This window comes from Bactrocera dorsalis, chromosome 6 (assembly GCF_023373825.1).
Source record: "Bactrocera dorsalis isolate Fly_Bdor chromosome 6, ASM2337382v1, whole genome shotgun sequence".
NCBI classification, from domain to species: Eukaryota; Metazoa; Arthropoda; class Insecta; order Diptera; family Tephritidae; genus Bactrocera; species Bactrocera dorsalis.
Window position 1 is genome coordinate 29,054,538 of NC_064308.1, and position 16,318 is coordinate 29,070,855.

Sequence of the window (16,318 nt, forward strand, 5' to 3'; positions counted from 1 at the left end):
CAACAGCATGTCCGATGTACCATGGCACATACATAGAAAGCGGTTTAATTTATAAACAAATTTTGATAGGCGACATCAGTGTTAACGCTATGGTTGACACGGGAGCCTATTTGAGTTTACTAAGATACGATACGTTTGCAAAGTTAAATTATCCACAACTGAGTGGAGTGAAAAAAAGATTAATAGGAATCAAAGATACTGAATTAACTACAATAGGTAGCATGAATAGAGAAATAAAGGTTGAAAGTCTCAAAATAGAAACAACGTTCCACATAGTTAGGAGTAATGATTTGCGTTACCAAGCCGTTTTAAGAAATGATATTTTGAAAGTAGCAGACTTAGAGGCTTCAGAAGGTTCGGCTACGTTTAAGAAAAAGCAAAAAACAAATGATGAGCAAAATTTAATGAAAGAGGAAGTTTTAACTGAAGAATATATGCTGACCAACGTGTTATAGATGAACAGATTTCCAGGTTGGTTGAAAGATGGTATAATTCGTCAAAGTAATTCTGAATATGCATCGCCAGTAGTTCTTGTCTCGAAGAAAGATGGCACGAAGCGATTGTGTTGTGACTTTAGAAAACCGAAAAATTACACGTGATAATTTCCCTATGCCACTTATCGACGACGTTTTGGAAAGACTGCAGGGTTCAGTAGTTTTTACAACATTGGATTTGATGAATGGTTTCTTTCATGTCCCGGTAGAGTCAAATTCCAAAAAGTATACATCATTTGTTACATACAGTGGGCAGTATGAATTTAATTTCGTACCTTTTGGTATTTCAAATTCTCCTGCCGAGTTTTGTCGATACATTTCATCAATTTTTAGAGATCTGGTTCAAAAGGGAATTATTGTAGTCTATATGGACGATATAATTATACCAGCACAAGATGAAAACGAAGGAATAGATAAACTAAAGATATTTTTAGCTAGAGCAGAAAATTATGGACTTAAAGTTAGGTGGCAAAAATGTCCATTTTTAATGAAAAAGATTACATTTCTTGGGTATATAATAGAAGGAGGAGGTATAAAGCCTTCCAAAGATAAAGTAAAAGCTGTACAAATGTTTCCAATATCTCGGGATAAGAAGTCTCTTCAAAGATTCTTAGGCCTCACGTCGTACTTTAGACGGTTTATAGAAGGTTACGCTGTAGTCGCAAGACCATTAAGCAATCAACAGCTAGCATTCCAACAACTAAAGTCAGCACAGACTAAAGCATCAATTTTGAAATTATATAATCCGAAGGCTGAAACGGAGATCCAGACTGATGCCAGTAAGCATGGATACGGAGGTGTTTTACTTCAGAAAGATCCAGATGACCAACAAATCCACCCCATACAATTTATGAGTCGTAAAACTAGACCCGAAGAGGAAAAGTATCACTCATAAAGGGTGATTTTTTAAGAGCTTGATAACTTTTAAAAAAAAAAAAACGCATAAAATTTGCAAAATCTCATCGGTTCTTTATTTGAAACGTTAGATTGGTTCATGACATTTACTTTTTGAAGATAATTTCATTTAAATGTTGACCGCGGCTGCGTCTTAGGTGGTCCATTCGGAAAGTCCAATTTTGGGCAACTTTTTCGAGCATTTCGGCCGGAATAGCCCGAATTTCTTCGGAAATGTTGTCTTCCAAAGCTGGAATAGTTGCTGGCTTATTTCTGTAGACTTTAGACTTGACGTAGCCCCACAAAAAATAGTCTAAAGGCGTTAAATCGCATGATCTTGGTGGCCAACTTACGGGTCCATTTCTTGAGATGAATTGTTGTCCGAAGTTTTCCCTCAAAATGGCCATAGAATCGCGAGCTGTGTGGCATGTAGCGCCATCTTGTTGAAACCACATGTCAACCAAGTTCAGTTCTTCCATTTTTGGCAACAAAAAGTTTGTTAGCATCGAACGATAGCGATCGCCATTCACCGTAACGTTGCGTCCAACAGCATCTTTGAAAAAATACGGTCCAATGATTCCACCAGCGTACAAACCACACCAAACAGTGCATTTTTCGGGATGCATGGGCAGTTCTTGAACGGCTTCTGGTTGCTCTTCACCCCAAATGCGGCAATTTTGCTTATTTACGTAGCCATTCAACCAGAAATGAGCCTCATCGCTGAACAAAATTTGTCGATAAACACATTTCGAACCGAACACTGATTTTGGTAACAAAATTCAATGATTTGCAAGCGTTGCTTGTTAGTAAGTCTATTCATGATGAAATGTCAAAGCATACTGAGCATCTTTCTCTTTGACACCATGTCTGAAATCCCACGTGATCTGTCAAATACTAATGCATGAAAATCCTAACCTCAAAAAAATCACCCGTTATAAGTTGGAAGTTTTCGCTATTATAGAAGCATTAAAAAAGTGGCGGATTTACGTAATCGACAAAAAGCTTAAAATTGTAAGTGATTGCAATGCGTTCGCATTAACAATGAAGAAGAAAGATGTACCACTCAGAGTTAGTAGATGGGCTATGTATCTCCAAGATTTCAATTATAAAGTGTGATTTTTTAAGAGCTTGATAACTTTTTAAAAAAAAAAAACGCATAAAATTTGCAAAATCTCATCGGTTCTTTATTTGAAACGTTAGATTGGTTCATGACATTTACTTTTTGAAGATAATTTCATTTAAATGTTGACCGCGGCTGCGTCTTAGGTGGTCCATTCGGAAAGTCCAATTTTGGGCAACTTTTTCGAGCATTTCGGCCGGAATAGCCCGAATTTCTTCGGAAATGTTGTCTTCCAAAGCTGGAATAGTTGCTGGCTTATTTCTGTAGACTTTAGACTTGACGTAGCCACACAAAAAATAGTCTAAAGGCGTTAAATCGCATGATCTTGGTGGCCAACTTACGGGTCCATTTCTTGAGATGAATTGTTGTCCGAAGTTTTCCCTCAAAATGGCCATAGAATCGCGAGCTGTGTGGCATGTAGCGCCATCTTGTTGAAACCACATGTCAACCAAGTTCAGTTCTTCCATTTTTGGCAACAAAAAGTTTGTTAGCATCGAACGATAGCGATCGCCATTCACCGTAACGTTGCGTCCAACAGCATCTTTGAAAAAATACGGTCCAATGATTCCACCAGCGTACAAACCACACCAAACAGTGCATTTTTCGGGATGCATGGGCAGTTCTTGAACGGCTTCTGGTTGCTCTTCACCCCAAATGCGGCAATTTTGCTTATTTACGTAGCCATTCAACCAGAAATGAGCCTCATCGCTGAACAAAATTTGTCCGAAAAAAAAAAAAAAACCGAACACTGATTTTGGTAATAAAATTCAATGATTTGCAAGCGTTGCTCGTTAGTAAGTCTATTCATGATGAAATGTCAAAGCATACTGAGCATCTTTCTCTTTGACACCATGTCTGAAATCCCACGTGATCTGTCAAATACTAATGCATGAAAATCCTAACCTCAAAAAAATCACCCGTTATAATCGAGCATAGTCCGTCGACGAAAATGAAACATGTTGATGCTCTAAGCCGAATGACGGCAATGCTACTTGAAGATTCTTTAAGATTTCGTTTAAAAGAAGCTCAACAAAGTGATGACTGGTTAAGGGCAATATCAACAATTTTAGACAACAATTCATATGAAGACTTTTACAAAAAAAAAAATGATATAGTACACAAAGATCCTAATAAAGAGTTGGTAGTAGTTCCGCAAGCAATGGAAGAAGAAATTATTCGAACAGCACATTGTCAAGGGCATTGGTCAACAAGAAAGGCACAGGATTATGTTGAAAAATCATTCTATATCCCACAAATAGGACCTAAATTTGCGAAAGTTATAAAAAGTTGTATCGAATGCATTATAGGGGAAGCAAAATCGGGGAAAAGAGAAGGTTTAATTTTCCCTATAGATAAAGATGATAAACCGTTAATGACATTTCATTTGGACCACTTAGGTCCAATGTGAACGACACATAAAAAATACAATCATTTGTTTGTTGTAGTTGACGCATTTAGCAAGTTTGTATGGCTTTACTCTACCAAGAGCACAGACGCAACATCCGTAATAGAACGTTTAGAAAAACAACCAGCGATATTTGGTAATCCCCAAAGAATAATAACCGACAAAGGTACGGCTTTCACAGCCAAAAGTTTTGGAATATTGTAGCAAGGAAGGCATTCAGGATCTTCTAATTGCAACAGGTGTTCCACGGGGAAATGGCCATTAGAAGCCGAACGCGAAAGTGTGAGGAATAAAGCTAAAGAAAATATATCAAAGATTAAGGAAGAAAATAGGCGAACTTTTAATTCGAAACGTAAACAGGAAACGGAATACAAAATAGGCGATATAGTAGCAATTAAGCGGACATAACTAGGGCACGGAAGAATATGACGTTGAAACAGTAGGCGACCACGAAAGTCCTCATAAAACCACAACGATAGCTGAATTTATGAAATCATGGACTCCTTCGTTCGGGTCGAACGACGGTTCAGGACGGCCGAATGTAGGAGACGTACACGGACGGACTACTCGAAGCGGTCAGACATATTAATATTAATATATTATTATATATATTATTACTTACTTACATTTTAACTTAAACTACATAATACGAAAGAATGCAACAATGCTATAGTAGCAATAGTCAATACCAACTTGACGAATATACGAGACGCGTACCCGACAACGGACAAACGGGACAGTTGCTTTTTGAATCTTAATAAAGACACAACTATAATAAATCACCAATACTTATTAATCCTACATTAATCAAGTGCTTCAAAGGATTTGTAGCACCTAGTGGCTTTACTTGGTGGCGCTTCTGCTCAAAATTCTTCATCCGAGCTCAAAGTAGTATACTGTATAGTAGTATACTGTATCTGCCAGAATACTATAATGAGACTCCTGACTAGCAGAGTCACTGAATGAAGATTGTGACAATTAGAGACATGAGACAATCGTCTCAAGCAGAATACCGATATAAGTCTTGAAACTAACGGAGCAGAACAGTTGGAATGGAAGTATACAGGTATGTACAAAAAGAGGTGAGTAATTCATTTTGGTAACTTACAGTAATAGATTAAGGTAAGTATATTTAACATTATTAGGGTAAGTACAATGAAAGGAAAACTTTATAATTCAAGCACAAAATGCATTTCAGAAAAGTAATTAATTTCAATTTCATTTTAGGTTGAACATATACATATACGTAAGTCGCTTGACGCAACAGTTTTTATATAGTAAGATCTACCCGGGTGTGACAAAATTTTTCATGGCTGCGTTACTCGTGGTAGTTATTGGTTTTTATAAACTGCTTTCTCCTTTTAGTTGTGCATCTTCTACCTAACTTTCTACCAGTGCATTTCAAGCATTTATTGTTATCCGTGCTTGAACTTTAAAGCAGGCTTTTGAAAAAAGATCATTAACATCAAATTGTTTCACTTTTAGGCCTGTTTGTTGCAATATTCTTATCTCATCATTGTAAAATGTTTTAAGACAACTCATTAACGCTTTATCTAAAGGTTACATTTTGTGTGTGCAATGAGATAAGAGAGTAACGCCAGTTTTGCGGGCGATATCTTAAACGTCAATATTCCTCGAATTACTGGAATGACCATCTAAAATAAGCAGGCCGGTATTTTCTTCTTAATAATAAGTGATCTCGTGGCGCCAATTGGATATTCCCAGCGAAGCCAGGTCGTTCCAACGAAGTCGAGGACGAATATTTTCAGAGCTGGAGTGTTTTCGTCCATTCGGACAACATGACCTACCCAGCGTAGCCGCTGTCTTTTAATTCGCCGAACTATGTCAATGTCGTCGTATGTGTCATACAGCTAATCGTTCCATCGAATGCGATAGTCGCCGTGGCCAACGCGCAAAGGACCATAAATCTTTTACAGATTTTTTCTCTCGAAAACTCGCAACGTCGACTCATCGGTTGTTGTCATCGTCCAAGCCTCTGCACCATATAGCAGGACGGGGATTATGAGCGACTTATAGAGTTTGGTTTTTGTTCGTCGAGAGAGGACTTTACTTTTCAATTGCCTACTCAGTCCGAAGTAGCACCTGTTGGCAAGAGTTATCCTGCGTTGGATTTCCCGGCTGACATTGTTGGTGGTGTTTACGCTGGTTCCAAGATAGACGAAATTATCTACAACTTCAAAGTTATCTCGTACAGCTCATCGTTCCATCGAATGCGATATTCGCCGTGGCCAACGCGCAAAGGACCATAAGTCTTTCGCAAAACCTTTTTCTCTAAAACTCGCATTGTCAACTCATCAATTGTTGTCATCCTCCAATCCTCTGCACCATATAGCAGTACGGGAATAATGAGTGATTTATAGAGTTTGATTTTTGTTCGTGGAGAGAGGACTTTGCTTCTTTATTGCCTACTCAGTCCGAAGTAGCACCTGTTGGCAAGAGTTATCCTGCGTTGGATTTCCCGGCTGACATTTTTGGTGGTGTTTACGCTTGTTCCAGAATAGACGCCTACGACTTCAAAGTTAGGACTGTCAACAGTGACGTGAGAGCCAAGTCGCGAGTGCGATGACTGTTTGTTTGATGACAGGAGATATTTCGTCTTGCCCTCGCTCACTGCCAGACCCATTTGCTTTGCTTCCTTGTTCAGTCTAGAGAAAGCAGAACTAACGATGCGGGTGTTGAGACCAATGATATCAATATCATCGGCATACGCCAGCAGCTGTACTTTTAAAAAAAAAATTGTACATGCTCGATTAAGTTCTGCAGCTTGAATTATTTTCTCCAGCAGCAGATTGAAGAAGTCGCACGATAAGGAGTCGCCTTGTCGAAAACCTCGCTTGGTATAGAGCTGTTCGGAGAGTCGGATAGATCCTTCCCGATCGATGGAACGATTATTCGATGGAACGATTATTAAAAGACAGTGGCTACGGTGGGTAGGTCACTCCAGCTCTGAAAGTATTCGACGCGGTACCGGCCGGGGGAAGCAGAGGAAGAGGAAGACTTCCACTCCGTTGGAAGAACCTGGCTTCGCTGGGAATATCCAATTGACGCCACATAGCGAAAATAATAAACGACTGGCGCGCTGTTGTTAACTCGGTAACAGCGTAAGCGGTGTCTACGCCAGTAAATAAGAACACTTTCTTCCCGTGCTACTGCCATTTACTCAGCCAAATTACAGTTTTACTTGTATATCTTAATTAATTACGCACATATACTTAATTTTTTTTTTTGTAATCCGCATACCAACCTTCATCAATATATCTCAATTTTTAGTCAAGGTACAACTTGCTCAGACGGACGGACAAGCAGACAGACAGTCAATCGGATATCAACATGTCTCGTAATCCTGATCATTTATATATAAGGTGGGTCATCTAACGTTTTAAATTTGAATTATCTATATTTCGACATTGTAAACGTCAAATACCATTCGGAAAATGACAGATATTCAGTAAAAAGTTTAAAATTTACGAAATGGGTCGCTATTCACTATTATACAGTTCGCAGATTGGGCAGAAGATCGTTTCACCGAGAATGGTCAATTTTACCGAAAAATCATCTTTTCGGACGAGGCTCATTTCCAACTCGATGGTTACGTTAACAAGCAGAATTGTCGCATTTAGGGCACAGAAACCCCGCACGTAATCATCGAGAAGCCAATGCACCCAGCACGAATCACCGTATGGTGCGGATAAAGTTGTATCTATCTGGATTTGTTTTAGGTGATACGTACAACCGTTAGGTAAACAAAGCAACAAGCTTGTATAATACTGTGTAGCAACAGGTTGCAAGAGTATAAAACGCAATAATAAAAATAGCGAGTATACAGCAATAAATTGGGTTTTAAATACTTTAGTATTCAGTTAGCGAAAACAAAACTCGTCGTTGCATAGATTCCACCAACTCTCTTATTTTTGCGGTTCTTATTTTAGCAGACTTTCGTTTCAAGTTCTTCAATCCTTTTTTAATAATAGACCATAAGTTCTGTATTGGGTTCCTATAAGGCTCTTTGGAGATGCTTTTAGATAGAATGAATAATTGTTCAGAGTCTAGTATTGAAGCAGCATGTTTAGGGTCATTATATTGTTGGAATAGATATTGACTTCCCAAACCAAGTTTATCTGAAATCAGATTCAAATTCGCTTTCAAAAATCAGTATACGAGTATTTATTAGTGCTCATAATTTCAGCTTGCTGCAGCTGTGCAACTGTGCTTAAAAAATAACAGGAATTCGCGGGTTGGAAGAATCCTATACGAGGGCTGCCCGATAAATAACCGACCTAACCATGATGCACGCGACTTTTTCAAAAATTTTTTTTTTATTTTTCTACATAGTCTCCTTGTAACTCCACACACTTCTCCCAGCGATGCTCCCATCTCTGCAACCCTTCCAAATAGTACTTGGCGTCTTTGTCTGCAAAATACGAGTTCACGAAAGAGATTGCCTCCTCATTTGACGAAAATCTCTGGCCGCCGAGCGCAGTTTTAAGTTGAGGAAACAAAAAAAGTCGCTTGGTGCTAGATCCGGTGAATAAGGTGGATGGTCAAGCAGTTCGAACCGCAATTCGTGGATTTTCGCCATGGCGACTGTTGAGGTGTGAGATGCTGCGTTGTCTTGGTGGAACAAGACTTTCTTTTTTTGCAAATGTGGCCGATTTTTCGAAATTTCTGCCTTTAGCTTGTCCAATAATGATGCGTACTATGCTCCTGTTATAGTTTTTCCTTTTTCAAGATAGTCGATAAAAATAATTCCATGGCTGTCCCAAAAAACACTCGCCATCACTTTCCCAGCCGAATACACAGCTTTAGGTTTTTTGGGGCTGGTTCCCCCTTTTCAATCCACTGTTTAGATTGGTTTTTTGTTTCGGGGGTATAATGATGAATCCAAGTTTCGTCTACAGTTATCAATCGGCGCCAAAACTCGGTCTTATTGCCTCTAAATTGAGCCAACAGAGCGCTGGAAATGTTCATGTGCGCACGTTTGTGGTCTAGCGTAAGCAAACGCGGCATCCAACGCGCGGACAGCTTTCTCATGCCCAAATCTTGGTTTAATATGTGACAAACAGTTTCTTTTGACATCTTCATAATCTCAGCTATTTCCCTAACTTTAATCCGGCGGTCGTCTAGTACCAATTGATGAACTTTAGCGATGTTATCGTTAGTGGTTACAGTTTTTGGACGCCCAGGACGTTCATCATTTTCCAAGCTCCTGCGACCACATTTAAATTCAGCTGCCCACAATTTTACGGTGGTAAACGATGGTGCAGAGTCACCATACACAGAGTCCAACTCATCTTTGATTTGTGAAGGCGTATTGCCTTTGAAAAATAAAAATTTAATTACAGCTCGATATTCAATTTTTTCCATTTTGGGGAAATCACCGAAATAGACTCACAAAAACGACTGTCAACAGATAATTGCGCAAGATAAATTTCTGAAATTTTGACGAGTAGCTATTATAATATGCACAATTTGAAGTAGAAACTTTTTTTTTACATGTGCCGCTAGCTTCACGTTGAGGTCGGTTATTTATCGGACAGCCCTCATACTCAAAACTTTTCATTATGTTGACATACTCGTATTTGGTCCCGAAGCATGATATTTTTTCAACTGCATTCATTGCTTACTATATCTGTAGCAGCCGTTAAGTTTAGACGTACTTTTATGAGCTCGGCGATTTTTTTTGTAGAAAGAAATAGATCAAAGTTCTTGGACAAGAACAATTCTGTAACCATGCCCCAGCTTCCATATTCGCCAGACATGGCTCTGTGTGACCTTTCCGTATGAATGATTATTATTTAGAATCTCGTTAGACAATTGTTCTTATTGATATTATTACTGTACTTTTACACAATTACACCTTTAACATTATACTTTCGTTCTAACAATTTGAATAGGCAACGGATGCCGATACTTTATATCTTTTACATTGTACTTTAAGGAACCCATTTAAACTAAAAGTTTAAAAAAACAGCTGAGGCCGATACTTCTAGCAGAACTGATATAAATATAGGGTAGGCGATATACATAGATGTCGTTGCAGTCGTATATCTCCAGTGCTACCAATCACATTGTGTCATACCATATAATGTTGGAAAGGTGAGATTTTAAGAAACAAATTAAATTCGGGGAAGTTGGAAAATAGTTACAGCTGTTCAAAAATGAGTGAAAATTGTGAAGAAATTCACTATATTTTGAAATTTTTGTATAAAAAGAGAAGAATGTCACGCAAGCCACCAGTGAAATTTGTGAAGTTTACGGAGACGATTCTGCATCAGTTCGTGCAGCACATCAATGGTTCGCTCGCTTTCGTTCTGGAAATTTCCAAAATAGTATATATTTGTTTATTTATTTATTAGCATAAACATATAAAAAATAAGTTGAAGTTGGATTAGAAATACGAAACGACTTTTTCGACTAGCCAGTTCTTAACAGATCGAATATTGTTTGTGATCAAAATCACATCAATTTATATACAATATATGTATGTATGTACCATATACATAGCTTCAAATTTTGTTTTTAGCCCTGTCTATCCACTATTACATCTGCACTAATTAATTAATTTCTAACATATTGTTATGCTATGCTCTCTGATGCTGTGATGATAGTTGCATTCTTGCATAGAAATAATTGTGATGGTGTTTGGCTTTGACAGGCTTCCAATATATTTCAATTGTGCTAGTATGCAGACACAAATGTTTATAAATATTTTATGTATGTATGTATATAGATATTCTGCACAAATAGTTGTTTTTGAATACTATATATTTTTCTTGAAATGCTGAACCGACGATGACTGAAGTAAAAAAAATTCGCCCCCCAATGTGCTTCTATTTAGCTTTTTATGTTTCTATTATTTTGTATTTTACTGTGGCGGATGAGTTCTTGCTTTTTCTCTGGCACTTTTTACTTGTGTTTGCTTTGGATTTTTTTTATTTTTTTATGATTTTTATTAAGCATTAGTATTTGCGGACATGTTCAACGCGGACATATAATTATGAATTTCTAATTCTGAAATGCTTGCAGTATACGTGAACTTATCGGCAGATAATTATGGGAAATGAAACGGGCTAAGAAATTACGATTTTTGGGGACAGCAATAATAACACAATTAAAACAGTTAAAGCTGATACGATACTAAGTACTCGAAATAAGTAACGTAAAAACCAATTCTTTCATTATATTTTAGGGTTCATAGGGTTAATTTTATATCATTTGCGGTGTTAATTGAGCTAAAGAACAAAATTTCAACAAAACTGGATTACTTAAAAACAATATTTAATACCTATATTAATGCCAGCGTGCTTTTTAGTTGATATAGTGACTAAACATCCTCAAAATAATACATACATATGCTTTAAGTACTTTGCTTCAAATCAATTCTATAATCTTATGCTTTACGGCAGCTACATCTAGCTAACGAAGTGATTATTATAAATTGAGTGAAATCTTATTTAAACAAAATTATTTATTTACACGAATTTGTTTAAAGCACATTTTGTTAAAAATTCTATGAAGAAATTCATGTGTACAATAAATAGAGTATTGAGCAAATATGAAAAGTTGATATTCGCAGATTGTGGCAGTAATGTATTTTAACTTAAAACTCGCATTTACGTACATATATATCGGGTTAAAATATTAGTTTTACCTTTGAATACGATAAATTTAAAATCAAAAATGTGTGGCAGCGAATGTATAAGTATAAATGCCGTGTTTAACAGATTTTGTTCCTTTGACGACAACTGAAACAACTTATATATAAGTATCCATGTACATTGTGATAGGATGTGTATGAATTAAAAATATATATAAGTAATATTAAATATGTATGCATGTGGCGGCTCAATAGTACTGATACGATGATTATATCTGAAACAGTTATGGTAAAGCCCAAATAACTCACATATTTGATCTCTGGTTAATAACCGAGTGGTTGAAAGAAATACGTAATATAATGTGCAAATTACAAAAATAATAATACCTACAAATTTTTTTAAAAAGGTAAGTAAGCGGTAAATTATTAAATAGGAAATCTAATATATGTTTTTTATATACATAATAGCATTTTAAAAGATATTCTCACAAAGACCGAAATAACGAAAAAGTACAGAAATTGAAAACCAGCAGAATATATCAAATGTTTTTCACAATTACTTCATATCAACATTTTTAATCAATCAATAGAAATTTTATTTTCTCAATTCAAATAAATGAAAATGAACAAAATCAATATATGTGCTTCAAATATCACTTTTATATACATGTGTTTCAACAGCTGTTTCTTCATATAGTAGTAGATATTTTCTGCATGTAAAAATTTTATTAGCAGAAACCAGCAGCTCTCCCAGCTTTTTACGCTCTCAACTTGTGTTCTCTTCTGCTCGCTTCTGCTGGGTTTTTGGTTAAGACACGCATTTCCAGCAGGAATAGTGCTAGCGAGCGAGTTCAGAGGTTAGAAACAAAACTAATGTTCCTTTTATTCTCTCGCGATTTGTTGCTACAACATGTTACTGCTTTGTTCACCTAGCACAGTGATGCCCAAACGCACACTACCAAACTGTGTGCTTGTGTTGGAGTATGAGAGAGCTTGTTGCTACACCCAAAAAAACAAATACATAACTTTAGTATTAATTAATATAAAAAAAATTTTAAAATGATTAGACAACTTTTACAAAATTGTGAAATTAATGAAATTCATTATTAATTTTTTATCAATTACAAAAATAACACGTGTCAAAAAGAAATTAAAATTCAAAAAATTTTAAGTATTGAATTTATGTTGAAGTTTTCACCTAAACGGCTGTATCAAAAAACTAAAAATCAATATTTTCATGGTTTTGAACCAACTTATTTAATTCTAGTTCGGAGCCGCAAAACTTTATACGAACCATACGAACTTTATACGTTACCAGTCACATGGCCATGCATAGATACAACCGAAAGCAAGTCCACTTTTGTATCGAAGTTTTCATCTACCGTTTTTACATAAATAATTTATTGGTTCGCATCGGATATATCTGTACTCTCGTCAATACATATGGAAAAATACTTGCTTTCTTGCACCCTTCGCATAGTCATATTATAAATATGTCGGCCTATTACTTCAGTGCATCGAGTTATAGTTGTCCGTGATAAAGGTATTGAACTGATAGCAGCGAAAACTTCCTGACCTATAGTACTGAAACATTGAAAAACCTTTTGACACATATCTTAAAAAAAAAACTTCGTCCTCGAATGGTCTTCCCTGCTTTTCCAGCTCTAAAGCAACAGCAAAACTAGCCTTTCGTTGAGCATAACGAACGCTTGAGTTTTCCCCCAATGAATCGTTAATGAATTGCTCATAAAACGGTTTTTTTAGTTGGCATATAAATAATTCTCCAGAACTGCCCGTTACCGATTCATAAATAGAATGGTTTCCGCTATAATGCCTTTTAACATAGTACTCCCTATTTCGTTTAGTTATGTGTTTACAAACTAAACACCCAGCATTACCGAAAAAGTTTTCGGAAAACAAAAACTTGTTTTCCCACTCAGTATTAAACATATTAAAATTGTTAATCAGCGCGCACATACAAATTACATACGTAGCAGTCAACAGTCGTTGATCAAGTGATTTTCAAATGCACATTAATTTTCCACAATGTATAGAGAGTGCTTGACTAATACGTGTGAGCGAATCTGTGAGAGAGCAATAAAGTCGGCCGCCCGCGGGCTAGGTAAAGCGCTTCACTGACCTAGCAGTTGTTTGTAACCAGGGATAATGGGATGCCCAACTTATTCCAGTGTGAGAGCGCCTCAAAATAAGCGTTTTTTATAACATTTTCTATTATGGCCAGATCGAACAAAATAAAAATTTTTGGGCATTTTAAATTAAAACACCCAACATTTAGTACGAATAAAAACTACTATATAGTGGTTATTTATTATATGGAGAAACTATTTAAAACTTTTTAAAGTATATTAGAACAATTGACTTTTGAACTTTCAATACCCAATAAAAGGATTTAAGCTTTTTAGCTCTTAATCAATAAATGTTTTTAATAAATTTCCATTGAAAATAATACTATGATGCATCACATTACAAAACGTTTCATCAAATACTTTTAAATTTCATAAACTTATTTAATTTTCATTGCTAACATTTTTTATAAGTGGTCTTGAACAATGCAACAAATCCCTCCGTTTTCATATTTTTTGGTAAGATTTCAGTCTGGCCATCGCTCGTTTCCAATTGCTAAACGTCAAAACCTCCTCAATCCAGTCAACTGTCAAAGTTTAGGTGGTTTTGACGTTTAGCAATTGTTCTCTCACTTCCAGTGGGAGAGGAGTTGGACATCTCATTATCTCTGTTTGTAACTATTGACATCCGGTCCATTTGTCTGTGCAAGCTGTAACTTGAGTAAAAATTGAGACATCTTGAAGGAAAACTCTTCTTTTTTTCTTCAAATCAACCAAAATTGTTCATGCCAAACCTTTTTGGCATTTCTACTGACATTGATCATAACTTCGTTACTCCCCATATAACAATTTTGTTGAAAACTATTCAGAATGCGAAAGCTCTACAAATGCATTAGAAACATTAAATTTTGAACCCGTGATGATTTATAGCAGCCAATATCAAAATTGGGCAATGGGCGTGGCGTGTAAAGGAAAGTTACAATTTCGCGGGCTTGAATATTCTAAGTACGATAATAATCTCTGAAGTACGATAATAATCTTCCGCTGAATTCATTTATTTCTTTGTCTGCAGCAGCCGCTAAGGTTATATGTGTTTTTATGAGTTGGAGATTTTCGTTTGTTAAAACCTCACTTTCCGTTTCTTAGAAAAACAATACTGTAATGATGCACCAGTCGTTGTATTAGCCCGAGATGGCTCGGTGTCAGTTTTTCTTATTTCTAACTAAAACTAAATCGAACCTTAAGCCTTAAAACGACGGCCCTGTTTTACTAGATAGATGAAAATCGCTGTAAGAGCTTAAGACTATACCAAAAATCGCGTTTGAGAAGTGTTTCGACGATTAGAAAAAACACTGGCGCAAGTGTATAATATCGAATGGGGACTGTTTAGAAGGCAGAACTTTAATGTAGACAAGTGAATACATATTTTATTGAAAAAAAAATTCCGTTATTTTTTGAACACACCACGCACAACCACACCTCCTTCCCATATAACATAATTTTTAATTCCATATTATTCATTCAGTTTGCAATATTCAAATCAAGATGCAATAAATATACCGAAACAAAACTGTGCAAAAATAATGTATTTAAGGTAAGCTATCATATTTGCAAAATCAGACCATAATTATTAAGTGCCTGTGATTGACTATATATTGAAAATAAAGGTCAGTGTGTGAGATATTAATAATATTATATGTATATATTTATGTAGAAATTCGGAGTGAATCTTCCCTAGTCCCCATACACGCAATTGGATATTTTAATAAAATATATGAATTAAAATGCGATAAATCGATGTTTTGGAGATGCTCAATTCCATTTCCATGAATTTCAATGATGATTTCGACTGATTTTTGATGAATTCACGCACAGTTTCGATGGAATTTCCGTTGATCACGGATTTTGGTTGATCCACATGTTGGTCGTCATTTATATCCTCACGACCACTTGGCAAACGTTGAAACCACTCGTGCTAAAGATAGCAGATTCTAACGCACTAGTCGACATATAGATGTCGCCACCAGGGGTCGCTAGATTCAAAATGTCCTGTTTACTTTGGAATGCCCCTTGTACAACTTTATGAGACCATATGAATCCTCTATGTAATTTCTTAAATTATTCGAAAATTTTCTTAATATTTGTCCTAGACTTTGAAAATTTGTGAGCATAACAATTTCTTCATAATTTGATATTTTATGGTAATCTAGGAAATTGTCAACTATCAACACAATACTTTTCCACGGTCTACTCCCATGAACAGTCTAAAATTTGATACAATTTGTGTTTCTCATTAATTTCTGTATCAAATCCCAGCGGGATATGGTAGACATTGGTAAGCGAGCAAGGTAAACGATACAGCATGATTGTATCGCTTACCCCGACCGATGAAAATTAACACGGCGATGTCCTACGAAAAGTAACAGATCACCTTTTACGCTTACCATGGGACGAAGAATTCTTCGATGCCAAAGTAAACGAGGAATTCTTTGATTCCACAGTTAACGATGAATTCTTCGATGCCATAGTTAACGAAGATTTCTTTGATGCCAAAGTAAACGAAGAATTCTTCGATGCCACAGTTAACGAGGAATTCTTCGATGCCATAGTTAACAAAGAATTCTTCGATGTCAAGGTAAATAGGAAAAATTGCATATTCGTATGAAAATAAGTATTATGTGTACAAAAACTCACCTTATAGGC

At 36.2% G+C, this 16,318-nt stretch overlaps 3 protein-coding genes across 16 annotated transcripts in view; 1 reads left to right on the forward strand and 2 right to left on the reverse strand.

Moving 5' to 3' along the window:
• Positions 1-16,318, reverse strand: part of LOC125779273 (uncharacterized) — an 854,525-nt gene that overhangs the window by 654,148 nt on the left and 184,059 nt on the right. The gene's annotated exons all lie outside the window — the stretch shown is intronic.
• LOC125779722 (uncharacterized) overlaps positions 1-16,318 on the reverse strand; it is a 33,592-nt gene that overhangs the window by 11,385 nt on the left and 5,889 nt on the right. The gene's annotated exons all lie outside the window — the stretch shown is intronic.
• LOC105224703 (uncharacterized) overlaps positions 9,903-16,318 on the forward strand; it is an 88,777-nt gene continuing 82,361 nt past the window's right edge. For 2 of the 13 annotated variants that reach the window (XR_007423218.1, XM_049460107.1), the window contains exon 1: positions 11,102-11,938. The gene's annotated coding sequence lies outside the window, so the exon portion shown is untranslated. The other 11 variants (XM_049460099.1, XM_049460098.1, XM_049460097.1 and 8 more) reach the window with 11 other exon arrangements.